The sequence below is a fragment of the Rattus norvegicus genome, chromosome 18 (assembly GCF_021556685.1).
Source record: "Rattus norvegicus strain SHRSP/BbbUtx chromosome 18, alternate assembly SHRSP_T2T, whole genome shotgun sequence".
NCBI lineage: Eukaryota > Metazoa > Chordata > Mammalia > Rodentia > Muridae > Rattus > Rattus norvegicus.
Window position 1 is genome coordinate 68,126,008 of NC_141551.1, and position 18,358 is coordinate 68,144,365.

Sequence of the window (18,358 nt, forward strand, 5' to 3'; positions counted from 1 at the left end):
GCCTGCACTTCTTTGCTTCATCCATCTTGTCTAATTGGATGGCTGTATATGTATGGGCCACATGTGGGTACAACACTGTTTTCCAACCTAGTTCCCTCCTTCAGCCTAACCCTATTTCTTAGGAAAGAATGATCTCCCTCCCCCTGATCACAATAGTCACACCTGGATCCAGCAGAAGAATCTAGAGAACTGTCAGATGTTCCTTATTAGACCCTAATATATCCCAGGCTAGAAATTCTATTTTACCTGGACTCATCTCTTTATCATGAATCTAACAAAGGAGAGTTATTCTTCCTGTGGATTGTTAGTAGTAATTTTGCATATCAAGATGATAGAAAAATTATGTAATAAAACTATGAATGTTGGCCACTGGTATGTCTCTGAAGCTTCAGTGGTTGACCCTCAAACCCATACCCTGTTGGGTAGCATGGGTTGGTTTGTCAGAAGGAAATTGACTGAGAGTGAAAACACATGAGATCAGGGAGAGTCCATGTTGGAAGGATTCAAAAGGCAGTAGAGGCGGGTATGGAAAATAATAATCATTTTTTTCATTGAATACTTTATAAAACTATCACGACTAAAGAAAGAGTAATGTTAAAATAAACTAAAATATATAAGCAAAAGAAGTAACTCTCTACTTTTAAAGATTTAGGGAAGAAACATTGAAAAGGTGAAGTTAATCTTAATAAAACGTTTTATGCAAAGTATTTTAAAATACTCCATTATGAAATCAGTCTAAAACTACTGTGGCATTTATTTATTTATTTTTCCATTCCAAGCTTCTCAAATCTAACATGTATTTTATACTCATGGGCAACTTCAGTTTTCAACAATCACCTGTCAAGAACTAGATGCTGTCTGTGGGAGAGGCTGCCAAGCGCTTGTCTCTAACCGATGCTTTCTGTGCATCTAATTCCTGAGAGGTTACACAAAGCCTTAGATACACTCATTGTCACATTCTCACATCCACTGCTGTATTTAATTTTTACTTGTGTTTTGAGAGTACCAATAGGAAGAATAAAATAAGTGTATAATTTTTGTTTATAACTGCAAGCCGGAGAGCCAGTATGATACTAAAATGACCTTTAATAAAAGAATGGGGCTGAAATAACTAATAATGAAGAAACGTTCCAACATCCCTGCCCATGTCTATTCACATGCTTACATCAAGATTATGTCCCTATGCAATTATTTTTGTTCACAACAATTTAGTTACTCCCCATGACTATTTTCTGTAAAAGTAGCTAACACATAGTTTACTATGTATCAAGAATATAGGTGAGCATTGACTACTAATTCAATCTTATCAATAACTTCGGGATAAGAATTACATTGCCTTCTTTTTACATGTGAGGAAAATAAACCACAGAGAAGATTCATAACCCATGCAAAGTCCCAAAGACCCAAGAACTGTGATTTCACCGTTCGCCTGGATTTGACACCTTACCTCTGTGCTTTCTAGATTTGTAACCCTGAGATGATTTGCATGCTCTTTATAGTTTTCATTTTTCGTCAGGGTGCTGTGCATAATATTATGACCTACCGCATATAATTTAGTCCTGATTACGTGTGATGATGGGTGTCAATACTACTTCTCATGTTAGTGGAAAGGTAGTGGTGGCCGTGGTCCCTATGATACCAGCAACTGCTTCTTGTGATCTGCAGTTCTAGCTACAGAGCTATGTATCCTTAGTGCTACTGTTCACACTGACTACAGTTCCCACCTTCACGTTAGACCTCACTGAAATTTTCGCCATTTCTCCCCAGGTACCATCTGTCTGCCATGGGAGTATGTTTATGACTTCTGAATTTAATGTATTAAAAGTCTGTCTTTCTTTCTTCCTTTCTCCTTCTTTCTTTCTTTCCTTCTTTCTTTCTTTCTTTCTTTCTTCCTTCCTTTCTTTCTTTCTTTCTTTCTTTCTTTCTTTCTTTCTTTCCTTCTCTATGAATTTATTTTTCTTTTTTGAAAAATGTCTGCCAGTACTGACTAGAACTCCTGACTATAATCCCTACTTTGGATTGACCTGCAGCTAACCAAGGTTAATTATTGATGGTATTAAAGGTCATGAGGGTTAATAACCTAATGCTGACTATATCAGATGATTAGCCCGAGCTATTTTAAAAGTAAAATAATAATAATAATAATAATAATAATAATAATAATAATAATAATAAATTATTTCACTTAAGATGGTAATTTTTAACTAATAATTAAATTTGTATCAAAGACCGAAATTTGAACACTAGGGTAAAATAGTTCATATAAGAATATGCTATTATAATTATAGCCATAACCATTAAAAATATCTTATATCAGTGAAACTAAGTGCATAATTTTAAAATGTCAAATTTTAGGAGCTCCCGCGGAACAGATCAATGTGTACATTGGTGGTTTTTTAGTTAGAAGATGCTCTCTTAGAAGGCTCAGCTCTGAGGCAGAAAATGGAGAATGTACTGACAAGAAATTTGTCTGTGCTAAATATATCCCTTCAATTGGAGGCCTCCCGAATGAAGGGAAGAAAACTGATTTGAAATGGTCTGAAAGCCTAATTCTGTTAGTGGGAATGAAAATTGATAAACAACACTGAGTGACCTGCTGGAACAAACAGATTCTTGATACAGCAGGAATCCGGCTGCTACGATGTTCCAGATGAACAGGCATTACTCAAATAAATAAATCCCTTATTTCTCCGCACATGCTTTGCAGGTGTGCTGCACTTATGAAGTCGGACAAGAGTCCAGGCTGGCAGGGCACAGAGTGCCCCTCTGGGAGATGGCGTGGAAACAGAAGAACGGATAGAAAGGTCACGGGGCTCCAGAGAGGGGCACAGTCGTATTCATCCGCTTTCTTAGAACTGAGCCCGCTCTTAGCATAGTGATATTTTTAATTTATCAAGCATCACACGGCTCTGTGATTCAATGAGAACTGCAAACACTAATTAAGCCTCCCGGTATCCCTCAGGATGTCGAGAGAGATACTGTCCACATCGCACAGATGATGTGGCCCAGGCCTGAAGAAACTAGCCCAGGGAACTAAGCAATAGAGGTCAGCCAGTTGGGGATCTGAACTTGTGACTGTGGGGGGATGGGAAATCCTTAGCACTGCGGGAAGGAAAGTGGGGTGAACAGAAGGAAAGAGAACCCAGCTCCTGGAACTGCTGGAGAAAGACTTACCCATGGCAGAGCGAATTAAAGCTCCATGAGATTTTTTTTTTTTTTATCAACTGCAAAAAACAGAATCTATTTGCTAAATCTAAGAAAACTGTGATCCTTCACAAAGCAAACGCAAGATAAAGAAATCCAATGTTGTCTCTCTGTGCTGCACAGAAACCACGGGTGCTTAGTCATTTTAATGGTGAAGAAATTCATTTATCGCCCTCTGTGTCAGAGCTCAGATCCCAAATATCTCCTTCTTATTAAGAATCCTCCTTTGGAAAGAATAAAAAGGAGTGAAACTTCTCACCCAAAAAAGAGTGGGAGATGTCACTTACCGCGAGCGCGCAGGTTTCAGGCATATTTGACAAATGACAGGAGTGACATTTTCAGAATCACAAAAGCCAGAGCGGTGTGACTCTGAGGTGAAATCTCTCTCCGAGTTGCAAATGGGATTATAAATAAAGTGCTGGTAAAAGACCAATCACAAAACCATTTACCACAAGGACTTAAAATAGAGCAAAAAAGACAACATTTACGGTGGCCTGATACATTTCACTACCTGCCATTTTAATCTCTGGAAGAGTCAACCTTAACCACAATACCAAAGACAGGTTTATTATCAAAGTCCACACATTCTATTTTACAAATTCTCACTAATGGCATAGCACAAATGCCAGATGTAGAAGTTCAGTCGGTGCCACATATCATTTAATTTCCTCTGACAGGTTTACTATTCCTTGAACCTGTAAATTCATTCATTGGCTAGAAGTGGCTTGTTACATTGTGATATATCGTTTTTGTTTGTTTGTTTGCAAGGAAAGAACGCTATCTCTTTGATGTATAGTATGTTGCTAAGAAGTGTTACTTTTTATGTGGATGGGGGAAAATATTGATGACAGACCCCAAATTAAGTGTTTTGTTTTATGGTTCTGATTGAACTCAGTGAAATCAGTAGGTATAAATTTGAAAACAGAGCAAGTTAAAGATTTTTGTGTGGAGTAGGGAATTCAGAGTTCAAAGTTTTATTCTTTATCTTAATATAAATGGAGGGTTTTCAGTCTTGTTCTGAGTTTTCATACAGAATATATCTTTCATTTGGAATGCCTAGTCTTTTCTCATACTGATATTGACTTTTAAGTGAGACTAACCGGGGTCCTCTCATCACACATTACAAACCCACAGAGAAATGCATTAGGAAGGAGAGTATGCAGACAGAAACTAAGAACGAAGGCTTTAGGAAGAACAATGAAACAAGCCCGCACTTACACAGTTATGGTATTTCTGTAAAAATTTCGAGGCCAAGGTAGAATACTGGACCAAGTCACAGACCTAGATTCAATTATTGATACAGACCTCTAAATTCCCAGGTCTTATAATCATCCTCACAAAATAGAGACTGTCTATAGCACTTTTGTCATAACATCTTCATTATTCCCAAACAGCCTTATTCCAAACTAGATGTAGGAGATTTATATCTATATAAATATTATAGAAAGATTAAACATTTTATCGCATGGCAAAATAGAACTGGAAAGGACAGAAAAATAAATGGAAGCTACAATGGGATTAGAGCACATACCATACCTTTAAACATTCTGGACAAAGAGCCTCAAGTGAGCCAGGGGTTTCCCAGTGGTAAAGAAAAGGTATGTGAGATCTCCATATCCTGTTTATAAAAGTGAACAAGTTACCAGAAAAAAAGTAATCCCCTTATCTACAGGGATCAAATTTTCTTCAGCTTAAATTTTCATAAGAGTGTGTTTTCTTGTAAACATCATCCTTTGAGGAGACAGAGTGTCATGTTTAATTAGGATCGTCTCTCCTACAGTTAGATTTGCTGCATGACATCAAAACACTCGTCCACAAAAGCAAACTTCATGCATCACGTTCCTGATTTGGAGAAGAACAATGGGTAGAGACGTTATTCAGTTCATACCCTGCATTCATATTTGCTATAAATCAGAACTAGGGGTTGAAGTAACTGTAACACTGAGTGGAATGTATAAAATACCACCCCCGAGAAGCCCTCACTCTCAAGTGGATGTTGCTTCTCTTATGTGAGAGCTTAAAGGTATTCACCCTTGAACATCAAAAGATAATCCTTGACTAGTATCTGGAGATCAGCAGGGCTCTCTGGCCCATTAATTGTGAATCTTCATGTTTCAAGAAGATCATCAGAGGGCTGACAACTTCGTGTGAAGCATTTAAAAAAAAGATCTTGTTACATAAAAGTGCATTATCAGGGATTAAGATATTATCAGGATTAACACCTTAGTGTGAGTTAGTTCTATCATTTAGATTTTAGGCAGCAGGAGCCTGAAGGAATAAGACCCAGGACGCACTTTACTCTAAAAGGTTCACAAATGTTTTTCCATTGTTTTATTCACCCAAAGCCTGGAACAGAGGCAACTGTCCTCCAACGGGGAAACAAACAAACAAACATCCCACAAGATCAAGGAAGGTTTTTAAAATTTCTGTTTGATTTGGGAGATGGGGTGAACACTTTTAGAGGAAATGGGAACCCGAGCTCAGCACAGGGCATTGCTTATGGCTTGAATAGAAGGAAGGTGTTAAAGAGACATGGTGTCGGTCTTTGAACAAATCAGCAGACAGCTTTGCTCCTGTCCTCCACTTCAGAGAGTTTTTGTCAAAAGTACCAAACTTTCTCACTTTGGTAGCTTAGAAGAAGCTAAAAGAAGAAGCTAGAGATAACTGTGTCAACCAAATCATGCCTCCAGCTCCATTTTCATATGCAGAATGCCTGACTTCTAATTTTTCTATGCATTTGATTAGTATGATGTCTCCAAGACTTATGCTTTTATTTTTGTCTTTTATTTTCTCTTTTCTTTTATTGGATATATTTTTATTTACATTTCAAATGTTATCCCCTTTCCCATTATCCCCTCTGGAAATTCCCTATCCCATCCCTCTTCCCCCTGCTTCTATGAAGGTTCTCTCCCACCCACCCAACCACTCCCTCCTGCCTACCTGCTCTAGCATTCTCCTATACTGGGGCATCTAGCCTTCACAAGACTAAGGACTTCTCCTCCCATTGATGCTCGACAAGGCCTTCCTCTGCTACACATGCAACTGGAGCCGTCAGTCAATCAATGTGTACCCTTTAGTTGGTGGTTTAGTCCCTGGGACTTCTGAGATGTTTGGTTGGTTGACATTGTTGTTCTTCCTATGGGGTTGCAAACCCCTTCAGCTCATTCAGTCCTTTCTCTAACTCCTCCATTGGGAATACCATTCTCAGTTCAATGGTTGGCTGTGAGTATCCACCTCTGTATTTGTCAGGCTCTGGCAGAGCCTCTCAGGAGACAGCTATGTCAGGCTCCTGTCAGCAGCAAGCACTTCTTGGCATCAGCAATAGTGTCTGTGTTTGGTGCCTGCATGTGAGATGGATCCCCCGGTGGGGCAGTCTCTGGATGGCCTTTCCTTCAGTCTGTTCCACACTTTGTCTCAATATTTCCTCCTCTGAGCATTTTGTTCCCCCTTCTAAGAAGGACTGAAGCATCCACACTTATGCTTTTTATGGCCACAGTATGACACTTTGGTTGGCCCCTTAAGTAACAGTTACATTTGGTAGTTGTACAGTATTTCATGGACATTTCTGTATGATACTTGGATGCTAAAATGATACTAACAAGGGAGTTTGGACAGACTTTCACTGGCCTTGACACTTAGACAAGTTCAGAACTTGGGTTTTGGTTTTGCATTATGTTGGTGTCTGTGTCTATACACCACAGGACTGCTGTGATCCTAGCAGTCGTCCAGTAGTCAGCAGGGACTAATGGATGATGTTTTTTGCTGTGTGGCAATGCTTCCTGTGCTAGTCAAGATTTCAGTGTACCAGGAAATTTTTCTACTTCCTCTATAGGCCTTACATCATGAACAACTGTTTAAATAGCCATGCTTATTTTCTCAAATGGATTAAAAAAATCTTTACCCAGCAGAAAGACAGGGCATCAAGTGAGTGATGGGGTTGCCATCCCACAGTCAAACTCTGACCCATAATTGTTCCTGGTTGAAAGAACTACTGGCATGGAATTGGAGAGGACTCTGAGGAAATGTAGGTCCAGTGACAGGCCTAAAGAGGGATCCAGCTCAAGGGGAAACCCCAAGGCCTGACACTATTACTCAGGCAATGGAGAGCTCACAAAAAGGGGCCTATCAAAAGACCCAATAAACAGCTGAGTCAGATGCAGATATCTGCACCCAACCAATGGACAGAAACTGCTGGTCCCTGTGGTTGTATTATGGAAAATCTGGAAGAAGCTGAGGAGGATGATGATGCTATAGGAGGACCAGCAGTCTCAATTTACCTGGACCCCCGAGATCTTCCAGGAACTGGACCACCAACCAGGCAGCATACACTTGCTGATGTGAACTCGCAACATATAACAGCAGAGGACTGCTGGGTCTGGTCTCAGACAGAGAAGATGTACCTTACCCTCAAGAGACTGGAGGCCTGAGGGAGTTTAGAAGACTGGTGAGGTGTGGGGGTGTGGGGTGGGGACATCCTTGTGGAGACAGGGATTGGGGTGAAGGTATGGGATGTGGACAAGTCTGAAGATGCACTGGGCAGTGAATAAAATCTGGAGTGTAAAAAGAGAAAAAGAAAAAATGACAACTTTACAGTAGCGGCCCTTTTAATCCATCTTCTTTTTTTTACTCTAGTGACATTGTAATTACTTGGGTGTGATTATACCTTGGTGGATACATGATGTGCACTACTTGTGCAAACAGGAAAGGAATACCTTTCTCAAAAAGATTGTTAGAACCAGAGGACCTGGACACCTGCTGTGTGATGGTATCTTCTCTCCATGAGAGGGAAGCTGTACCCATGCAATCTTAGCAATATGGCTGCCTTAAGAATAGCCCTACTATTGGACATGCTAGTGTAGATGGGGACATTCTCAGAGGCTCTATCCTTAGATGATGGTCTAGGCAATTAATTGCTGCTGAGAGTGATTATTCCCCAAGGGATGAGACCCTAAATTGATTATCCAACACCAAATGGACAGACCTAATTTTAATGTACTCACCCTGTTATATTCATATATTTATTTATATATGTATGTGTATGTGTGCATGTATGTATGTATGCATGACAGTAATAATTGAAGAAACCACCATGGTTTTTGAGTAGGAGTATGGAAGGAGAACATAGCAGGGATTGCAGGAAAGATAGAAGGGAAATTATATAAGAACACAACATACATGTGGCATCTTAAAAATAAATTATTTTAAAAGAAACAAAAAAGCAAACTCATAGTGTATTTGAGTGACACACGATCAGTATCCTGTCAACAAACCCCTAGTTTTCTAAGGGTCACAACAGTGGGAATAATACCATTATGGCTAAGTTTTTCTAATGGAGAAAAATATTTAAAAGCAAGAAGGGATGATGTATTTGATGATGATGGTGAAAATTAGCAAGACAGAGGACAAGAATGGGATGCTTTTCTGCACAGCTCATAGATTCAGACAATCAATCAGAGAAAAAAGTGAGCAAATCCACCATGTCCCTGGAACAAGGACCAGAAACACTGAGAGCTTCTGAAGAAAGTTTCTGTCTCCTTCACAGTTGTACAACGTGGTGCAAAAGGGGGAATATTTTGCCTCATGGTTTGTTCTATGACATCAAGTAACAGCATGGTGAACATGCAGGCGCACACCCTACTGCTCCAAATGACCACTTCCTTATCCCATTACAATACTGAAATGACCAGCAGGACTTAGTGAATAAAACTCAAACCAAGAATGGTTGTTTGAAATGAGGTGAAGACACAGTCTGTTCCAGTTAAACAAAAGCTCAGGGACGTCATCACCTCTAGAGTTCCCTTGTGGAAAGTGTTACATGGTTAGTTTCAAGCTGACACATAGGAATATTAGTTATCATGAAAACATGGGAAAGTTTAAAAGTCATTGAATAAATTAAGTATATAATCAAATTTAAAGTACAAATGTTATTTTTTCCCCTAAGGTAACAGACAAATAATTATTGATTTAAAGTAGGCTGTTAAATGTTCTGATATTTTGTGTGAACTTCTTAGTAACCATGAGGCAAAATATTTATAGTTGATGAACAAAAGAGAAAGATAAAATAATCAAGGCACACCAATGTAATAATCATAAGGTAACAAAGAAAGGAAGCTTTAAAACAAGGAACAGAGGAACAGAAAACAGAGCAAAAATAAATAGCAAAAATAGCTATAATAAATTCTTGTCAACAACAAATTATTTCAATTGTAAATAATAAAAATTCTCCAATCAGATAGTAGTTAGATACATTTAAAGGAAAAAGAAAAAAACTAATTGTATGTAGTCTATAAAAAACTCAACTTTGAAAACTTGGTGTTAGGATTTTCTATTGGTAAAGACTGTGGTAAATACCCAAGAAATAAACTTAAAATGAAGAAAAGATTAATCTGGGCTACATTTTAGAAGTATCTATACAAGGCCACCTAGCTCTAGTTGTTAGGACCAAGGTTGGGGTTTAAATCTTGGTCCAGGCCCAGACAAAGCACACCAAGCCAACATGGTTCCACCTGGAGAGGTTTAATAAGAAAAGAAGAGTAGAAGAGGGCAGAAGTAAATGCTGGCCATGTACATGTCGGGTAAGAGGGCGATGGGGAGAGAAGGGACCGGTACAGAGGGGAAGAACAGGGAAGAGGAGAGAACAAAGAGAAAGCAAGAGAGAGAGAGAGAGGAGGGGGCAAGTGGTTCCTTTTATAGAGTCAGGCACAGCTGGCTGTGACCAGACAACTGAGGGGTGGAGCATACCTGGCTGTTCCCAGGTAGCTGTAAGGGTGGAGCTTAGACAGAATACCAACACCACTGCTTTCAGATTTTAAGGAGGCAGAGCATCATAGTGAGGTGTGTTGGAATACAGAGACCACTTTCACTGACCAGAAAGTCAAACTAACCAACAAAAATGGTGTCCTGAAAGACACATGCCCCAATGGCACTCTAACCGGGCTCCACTCTCCATAGTTCTGCCATCTCATAGTATATTTAATAATATTTATGCATTATATTCTGGTCATGCTTTCCTCTTCTCCAACTTCTCCTAGATTCAACCCACTCCCTCACCTGCCCAAATCCACAGACTTTCTTGCTGACGTAAGAATATAAACAGGCATCTAACACAATAACAATAATAACAATAACATAGAAACAAACATGAAGAAGATAAAACAAATAAAATGGGCCAATAAAAAAGTGTAAGAAACACATAGAGATCCAGAGACACACATGGTCGAAAACAGAAATCTCATGAAAACACAAAATTAGAAACTATACACACAAAGAACCTGTAAGGGAAGAAAAGGCCCGACACAGCATTATTAGACACAGTACAAACCAAGCAGCAAGCCCAGCAGTATAGAGCCATCCTATTTGACTTTGCCTCCATGAGTGCCAAGTGCACTTGTTAATAAGACTGTTCTAATCATTTACTAAACTTCAAAGTGTGAACAATATTTGTGCTGAAGACTAAGACTTCAAAACATGAACAGTCTAAAATAACATAACTAAAACATAACAGACACATCTAAGTGGGGAATCTTTTAAAATGGTTCTTTGGGGTAAGGGAGTAAATAAGAAACCACTTCTATAACCCAATGGGAGAGAAGCAACAATAAATTCTATCCCAGTAAGAGAAAAACCTGAATAAAAAGAACAATATGGCACAAGTTCCCATCCTGGACCAAAAAGCTACCTCCAGTTAACAACTTCTTAAAAAGTTAGTTTATGCCATGGAGTCTCCTTGACTATACAAGTCAAATTTAAGAACAGACCCATGCGTATTTGTAAACAACCAACAGAAACTGTACTTAAAGGTAACTTTGAAAATTGTTTTATTTCAATTTTACTTTGTTTGGGGTTTTTGTTTCTCTTTCTGGCCTTTTCCTTGTATACTATGATTTACGATGTTCAGATTTTATGGTGTGTGTGTGTGTGTGTGTGTGTGTGTGTGTGTGTGTGTGTGTGTGTATGTATGTGTGTGTGTGTATGTGTGTGTGTGTGTGTGTGTGTGCATTTGTTTGTTGTGGATTCTTAGTTTGTTTTTTTTGTTTTTTGTTGTTAGATTGTTCTTTATTTTCTTGGTTTTTTTTTTCCTAATTTTCTAGCTTGATTTCTTAAGAGAGGAAAATAGGGAGATGGGGAGACTCTGTGAAAACATGAGATTGTGGAAACACGATCAAAATACATTGTATAAAAACAAATTTATTTTCAATAAAAACATAAAATTAAAAAATAATCAAGTAATGAATTTATCACTTGATATATGTATATGTAAATAAAATTACTATGATTATTATATTTTAAAAAAACAAGATTGGAAGAAAGGGAAGGAAAGAAGAAGAAATACATAAAGAATAAAGTAATGAAATAGAAAAGAGGAAGAAAGACCGTATAAGTGAGAAAGATTCTATAAAGAAGCAATCAAGAGTTTACACCAGTCAATATGAAGCTTCATTGTGCTGTTCCTCCCAGGTATGGGGCCAGTCGTCACTACCAGAAGGCATACCGTACTCTTGGAAAGGAGCCTACAAAATAGCACCCTGAATCGAGATTAGCAGGATCATGAGGACACAATCAGAGGTTGAAAAACTCAGAGGCAGAAGCACGCTAGGGAAGAGTAGACTGGATCTTGTGGGAAGAGCAACAATGCAGGAGCCAGAAACTGATGCTCCAGGATGTCTTAAACTGAACGGCCTGAGAAGGATCCAGTCTGGCCGGTACCTGGGAAAGGCAAAACACAGGAAGCATTCTACTGAACTGTACACAAAAGATCGACAGACTCTTAGCCTAAGCACAAAGAGAGAGTAGATGCAAGCTAATGAAATCGGAGGTGGGAAAGGAAACATTGAAACTGAATCAAGTGAAATAAAAAGAAGCATGATAAAACAGATTGTGACAGTTGCCACTAATTGTGAACTTGATAGTATCTACAGTCACATGGGCTGGAATGGATAAGAGGAATGATGTTTGATAAACTCTAGAAAACATTCATCTTTCATTGTTTTCTGACAGGTGACATAATGTGTCCAGTACCTAGTATCATGATTTCCCCCTCTGATGGACTGCTACAAAAGACAGGACACTACCAAGTTATCCTGTTAATATAACATTGTCCTGAATGCCACCTAGGTAAGGACAGAACACAACATAAAACTATAAACCAATTTTTCAGAGAATCAGAGATATAAATACCAATTAAATACCTAAAAACTGAATTTTAGAGGGCATTAAGATGGTTATATACCATGACAAATTAGGTTTTATCCATGGGGTGTAATGTTAGTTCAATGTACACAAATTAACATATTTAATACAGCATGCAAGTTTACTCATGGTCATCTGGCTAAATAGAGAAATGTTCAACTTCCTTGCACAATAAAAGAACAGAAAAAGGTAGGAATGAAAGAAAGAAATATCAACCTAATAAAAGCTGTAACCTATAACCAACGTTATACTAAATGGGAAAAAAAGAAACAGTGTTTGCTCTAAAATCTGGAATAAGCCCATTTTCTGTACCCTAATTTATCAGAGTGCTAAAAAAAATACTTAGCTCAGGCAGAAAGAAAAAAGGGGACACAAATAGGAAAGAAGTCATTATCCTTAATTACAGATAACATGATCCTACACTTAAAAGATCATAAAGACTCCATTAGAAAACTCTTAGAACTGATGAACACGTTCAACAAAGTAGCAGGATACAAAAGCAACATAAAACAATTTCTATAACAACATAATGAACTCACTGAAAAACAAATTAGAGAAATTTTCTTCATAGACATATACCGAAGCCTAAAGTAAGCCCAAGGAAGGTGATAAAAGGTTTGAACAACGGAAACTTTAAGACAGCAGAGAAAAATTGAAGAAGACACTGGAAGCTGGAAAGATCTTATATGATCATGGATTGCTAGAATTTATATTTAAAAAAATAATAAAAACTGTTTGCCGAAAGGGGTATACAGTAAATAAATGGTCAACAAAATCCCTATAATTTTCTTCACATAGGAAAAAGTCCAAAAAATCTTGTGGAAATAGAAAATGGCCTACAACTCCAAAGCAGTTTAAAAGCAGAAAGGCCAAGGCTCTAAGTATCATAATACCAGAACTCAAATTACACTACAGAACTGTGCTGGTAAACTGTTCTGGCAAGACAATGAGATCTTCCGACTACCAAAGAGTATAAGAATCCAGAAGTAAACCCACAGAGGTATCTTCAAATAATATATTTCTCTCTATGTATGTATATCTGTATATACATATGTATGTATGTATGTTTGTATGTTTGCATTTATTTATGTACATATATAAGTGATATTTATTCACACTAAGGCACATATGTGGAGATTAAAGGACAACTTTTAGGAATCTGTTCTCTTCATCATGTGGTCTAGGAAAGGAACTCAGGTCGTTAGGCTTTACCAACACAGTAGTTTAACCTACTGAGCCATCTTGTTAGCACGTGTCCCCTAATCTTTGATGATATCATCAAAAATACATCAGAGAGAAACCCTGTATTCCCCCTTTATGCCTATATCTTGTCCCTCCAGTACTCCTAGCATTCCATGCCTTGTGTTAGGTTTCAGCCAACTTGTAATTGATGGCATTTGTGCAGGGTAAGAAAAGCGTCTATAAATTCATCCTCTATATGTGGATATCCAGTTTTGTCACATTTGTTTTAGAGGTTGTATATATTTTTTATACTTTCCTCCAAAACTTCCTATATATCCTTTCCTGTTCTGCTTCAAGTGTATGCCATCTTTTGTCACCAACTGTTATTGTATTGGCACACACCTGTGTGTGTGTGTGTGTGTGTGTGTGTGTGTGTGTGTAAGGACAACTGCTTGTACATTTTTGTTAGGGATTTGCTAGTTTCAAAGACAGCGATTAGATTGTTTTCCTACACTAACAATGAGTTCATTAACCACTGAGTGGTTATCTAGGATTCTAGTGGCAGGCTTGTTTTCCCTCCTATTGGAACATTTGTTTATTTTAAAGCCATTGTGCATTGGATTCTTTCCATGATTTTGTTTTGCTGAGTTTTTTATTAGTATATAGAAAGGCCACAGATATTTTATGTTAGTTTTGTATTTCCATTTTGCATAAAGTGGTATTTAGTTCTAAGAGTTTGGATTTTTTTGGGAGGAGAGGGCCTTTGTAGTGGTTCTTAACCCCCTAGTGCTGCAGCTCTTTAATATAGTTCCTCATAATGTGGTGACCTCAAATATAAAATTACTTTTGTTGCTACCCCATAACTGTAATTTTGTTACTATTAGAAGTCACAATGTAAATGTTTTTGGAGATCAAGTTTTATCAAAAAGGTTGAGAACCACTGCTTTAAGGTCTTCTGTCTATTAAATAATAATGCCTGCAGATAGTGATGTTTGAATGTCTTTTCCTAATTTTTTTGTCGTTTCCATTTAAATAGATTTTTTCTCATACAATATGTCCAGATGATATCATTCTCTCTGTCAATTCTCGAAAGACTCCCCTCTTTCCCTCCTACCAACATGTGCTCCGTTTCTGTCTCTCATAAGAAAACTCCTAAGGGATAATAATAAAATATAGAAAGATTAAACAAAAACTAACACAAATAAGCAAAAGAATTACAAGTATTTTATTTAAGTTGTTTGTTGGCTTTACAGAATTTTGATGGGGATTGCACTGAATCTGCAGACTGCTTTTCATGAGAATGCTAGTAATTTTAGTGACTTATTATGAACATGGTTCAGTGACTTATTATGAACATGGCAGCAATGAACATGGTTGAGCAAGTGCCTCTGTGGTAAGATGAAGCATCCTTTTGGTGTAAGTCCATGAGTTGTGTAGCTTGATCTTGAGGTAGATTGATTCTCACCTTCTTGAGGAGTCACCAAACTGTTTTTCATGGTGGCTGTACAAGTTTGCAGTACCGCCATCAAATGACTCCTCCAACTTCACATCCTCACACACATGAGATGTCACTTGTCTTGTTTTTTTTTTATTAATTTTGGTTATTCTGTGTAGGAATATGACTTTGTACATTGTGTAAAGGTTATCTTTGTGTGATTCAAATGCAGATTTCTTTGTGCTCATACCTTGTTTCGATCTGGATGTGTCAGTGTAATGCTTATACCAATGATCTCTTGTTTCAAGTTTGTGTAAGCAGTTTTGACAACTTATTCTCTGTCTTCTCAATAAATGCTCATCATCCGATGCTGGGCAGATGAGAGAATAGGATAGGATATCTGGCAACCAGAGGAAAGAGAGAGGAAGAGATGGAAATTCATATCACCCAGGATGATGGAGAATTAAGAGCCATGAGGAAAGGGTACACAGAGAGATCACTGAAACATATCTGAAGCCCAAAGAACCAGATCAACAATAACATGCAAGTTATCATGGGATGAGAATGGGATGTAGCTGGATTAGCATAGGGGCTTCAGGTAGATCATTTAACTGTTCAGCTATTGAGGTGAAGTGCTTAATGAATTTTGGTTTTTCTGCATGGCTATTTGGAATTAGTATAAGGTAAAGAAATACAGCTGCCATATTAAATCGCTGGAATATTCATATTAAAGATAATACATTAACAAATGGCACACAAAGACAGCAGAATGTCATAGTAAAATTTAATTGGGGTCTCTACCCCATCTTAGATCATTCAGTTCTCAGATAAAATATATCAAACCTCTACATATAAAAAGCCTCAATAGCACTAGAGCTGGGCTGATATCAACCCCCTAGGCAATTTTGTCCCTGTCAGTAGCCCTGAGATATGCCTTGCCATGTTCCATAAGTTCTCACCATCTCTCACCACATGGTATCTTCCTACCTCTTTATTCTCTCTCTCCTCTCTCAGACCCTGTCTTAGTCCCAGTTTCTTTGAGCTTCCTGCACAAAGCATCAGGACGAAGAAGCAAGAGGGGAGGAAAGGGTTAATTCAGCTTACACTTCCACATTGCTGTTCATCACCAAAGGAAGGTCAGGGCAGAAACTCACACAGAGCAGGAACTTGAAGGCAGAAGCTGAGACAGAGGCTGCCAAGGAGCGTTGCTAACTGGCTTGCTTCCCCTGGCTTGCTCAGCATGCTTTCTTATAGAACCCAGGTCTAGCAGCTTAGAAGTGGCACCACCCACAATGGGCTGGGCCCTCTCGACTTGGTCACTAATTGAGAAAATGCCTTACAGCTGGATATCATGGAGGCATTTCCACAAGGGAGTCGCCTTTCTTCGTGATAACTCCAGCTTGTGTCAAGTTGACACACAAAACCAGATATTATAACTCATCCTTTGTCAACTTGACACACAAACACATCACTATTAAGCCTCAAACCTTACTTTCTTATTTATCCCCAAGACCTAAACAAATTAAAAGTCCCCTAGTCTTTAGGAATTCTTACATATTAAAATTTCAATCCCTTTAAATTATCCAGTCTCTTGAAATTCAGTCTTTTTAAAATTCAGTCTCTTCACTGTGGGCTCCACTAACATACTTTCTTATTTCAAGAGGAAAAAATATCAGGGCACAGTCACAATCAAAAGCGAAATCAAATTCTAACTGTCCAATGGCTAGGATCCACTCACAATCTTTTTGGCTCCTCCAAGGGCTTGGATCACTTCTTCAGCTCTGTTCTTTGTAGCACACACCTTGTTTTCTAAGCTACAGCTGCCTTTATTTCACAGCTGCTGCTCTTGGTGGTCATCTCATGGTACTGGCACCTCCAAAACAATGCTGTTCTGCTGCAACTGGACTGACTGCACTTTCACAAATAGCTTCTCATAGGCTCTCTTCATGGTGCCAAGCCTCAACTCCTTTGCATGACCTCTTTAGTCCTGGGCCTTCAACTGACACTGAGGCTGCACCTTCACCAATGGCCTCTCCTGGCCTCTTGCAGTGCCAAGCATCAACTGCTACCCCTTCATGTTTCAAAACCAGTACCACCTGGGTGACTTTATACATTACTATGTCTGGCTGCCAACATAAGGTATAGCTATGTCTGCTTCTGGAACACAGTTTCTCTGTGCTCTCAGAAAAAAACTTCCCAGAACTCACCTTAGTGATGCTGGTTTCTTCTTAATCACTGCTAATTTCTTAGCTCCAGCTCACTAACATCAATCATCCCAATAATACAAAGGTTTCACTTTAGCAGTTCAGGTATCTTGTTAATCACAGCTGATTCTTCAGTTCCAGCTAACATACAAAGCCATACAATCTTCACAATTAAAAGAGCAAAGGCCCTGATAAGAGTCTTTAGTTTTCCCTCTGAAATTTCACAAGCCAGGCCTCCATAGTTTGCACTGTTTTCAACGTTATCTTCCAAGCTCATACACAACATCGCACAGAGCTCTTTACATACAAATGGTTCTTCTTCCTTAAAGTTCCAAAGTCCTCCTCCCAAAAACATGGTCAGGCTGTCACAGGAATACCCCACTCTTAGTACCAGTTTATCTTAGTCGTGGTTTGTATACCTGCACAAAACATCATGACCAAGAAGCAAGTTTGGGAGGAAAGGGTTTATTCAGCTTACACTTCCACATTGCTGTTTATCACCAAAGGAAGTTAGGACAGGAACTCACACAGTGTAGGAACTTGGAGGCAGGAGCTGATGTAGCGGCCATGGCGAGTGGGGAGGGGCAGGGATCATTACTTACTGGCTTGCTTCCCCTGGCTTGCTCAACTTGCTTTCTTATAGAATCCAAGACCACCAGCCCAGGGATGGCACCACCCATAATGGACTGGGTCCTCCCACCTTGATCACTAATTGAGAAAATGCCTACAGTTGGATCTCATGGAGGCATTTCCTCAAGGGAGTTTCCTTTCTCTGTGATAACCTCAGCTTGTGTCAACTTAACACACAAAATCAGCCAATACAGAACCCAAGTCCTGGGAACTGAGCCCTACCTACCTTCCTTCTGCCTACCCATAGGCTGTAGTATCTTTATTCAACCAATAGTTTTAAATCAAGAAGCAGGGTTACATAGCATCACTTGGTGTATGCGAGGACTTCTTTGTTCCCAAGGCAACCAGATCTTGGGGGCCATTATTTAACATTACAATACATAGCAACAATTCTGATGGATGTAAGATAAAAATCTCAACGGAGTTCTAATTGTATATCCCTGACAGCTAAGGATGTTTGAACATTTCTTTAAATGTTTCTCAGCCATAGGAGTTTCTTCTTTTGAGAATTCTG